Below are 1,971 nucleotides of genomic sequence, written 5' to 3'. Positions count from 1 at the left end.
CAATTACTTACTAGACTTATGCTTTCAGGCGTTAATTATGAAGTTATTACCATATCTGATAATAATCCAATGCAGAGGAAATATTGTAAAATAATACATTATTTAATATATATTATATATACGTATATTTATATAGTCTTAAAGTTACCACCGGCCCTTTGAGTGCAACCATAATTCTAATGTGGCCCGCGATGAAATTGAGTTTGACACTCCTGTTCTAATGCATCTGCCTTTTGTTCCTCTTTTCTACATTTGCTCTAAATGCAGAAACCTTCTTTTATAGAAGTATGCTTTTCAACAGTGTAGAAAAGATCTGTATTTGTACATTGGAGTTAGTAATGAGAGCCAGCTCTGTTGCTGTGGCCTCCTGCAGGAAGACTCTGCAGACAGTGTGTCCTACAGTAGCCGCAGATAAAAAACGTTCATCTTCTTTTGAAGTCTGTGACGAGGACGGGGCTGACGCACGATGCTGCAGTTTCTCCCCTTGGCAGCGGCAACATTTTTTTAACTGGGTGCAGGAAAACACAGCCAGACTAACAAATCAAAATATAACACAGTTACCCGTTAGAGGAACGCGAGACATTTGCAAGCATATGCAGGAGAGCGTATTAAACAGAAATAAACACACCGGTTTGATACCTCACTCTGCGGCTGCATGGTGTGAATAAACACACACACACATGGAACGTGCCTACCCACACTATGCACACACACACACACACTATGCACACACACACACACACACACACACACACACACACACACACACACACACACACACACACACACACACACACACACACACACACACACACACACACACACACACACACACACACACACACACACACACACACACAGCTTGTTTTCAAGGCTGATGATTTGTGCCAAGAAATGACAGGCAGGTGATGCATTGTGCTGATACAGAGTCTATTCTGAGAAAGTGTGCTCATTGCTCGAATGCCACTACATAGCAGCGAGTGCACCTTCACTCAACAACAGTTTAATGCAAACAATAATAACCCGACTTCACCCTTAAGATATATCAGGAAAACTTGATTAAGAGGAACCTTGGAGTGCTTGAGAGGGCAAGCAACAATGTAAACGCTCTATGAGAGAAACTGATATTTCGGTATCAATTTTATGTCAAAATCTTGAAAAGGTGACGAGCACTCGAGACTAACGGCGTCAACAATAAAAAAAAAAAAATGCTACAATGTAAATAACAGCTCAAATTGACGTGATAGCTATGCCGGTGGACAGCACTGTTAAACTTTGGTGAATACCTGTGCTAATATCAGCTAACGTAAACATAGCAGTGTTCGATTCAAAATACATGACGATGTGTTCAAGGTGAGGAAAACAAGTTATCGCCATGTGTTCATATGTTATTTGTAAAGTGATAAATGCATGATTTCAATTTAGTAATACAGTTGTTTTGATGGATTTATTTGACGATATTAACATATTAAAAACTGAATTATGACATGTTTAACTTTAAAAAAAAATATTAACACAGCGATAAGTGAGTGTAACTTAATTTAATGTAATTTCAAGTTCATGGGATTACCTTGGAAAAAATTCTGTCAATATACGTCTTTATTCCTACTAATTGTAAAAAGACCTGTGAGTCTCTATTCAAACACGTTCCTAGCGTCAGTCAACAGAAAACCACAATACATACATCTGTAACTCGAAACCACGTTTACTTGCCATATTGGAGTTTCATGTATAATGTCAGTAAAGAAATAATAAAATAATATTGTCAATAATCAAATGGACCCTAAAGTAAATTACATACTTTGTCATTATACTTTAAACTACTCTGGAAGGCTCTCAGAGTTCACAGAGTTTGTCCTTCCCTAAATCGGTCCAAACTGTTCTCAGAGCAGCTTCTTTGGTCCGAGGTCTCTCCAGTCCACCCGTTGCTGAGCTCATGAGCACGAGGCAGACTGGGCTGCCCCCCCCCCC

This window comes from Notothenia coriiceps, unplaced genomic scaffold, assembly GCF_000735185.1.
Source record: "Notothenia coriiceps isolate Sejong01 unplaced genomic scaffold, NC01 NC01_scaffold00008957, whole genome shotgun sequence".
In the NCBI taxonomy this organism is placed as follows: domain Eukaryota; kingdom Metazoa; phylum Chordata; class Actinopteri; order Perciformes; family Nototheniidae; genus Notothenia; species Notothenia coriiceps.
This window is presented reverse-complemented; position numbering follows the sequence as displayed.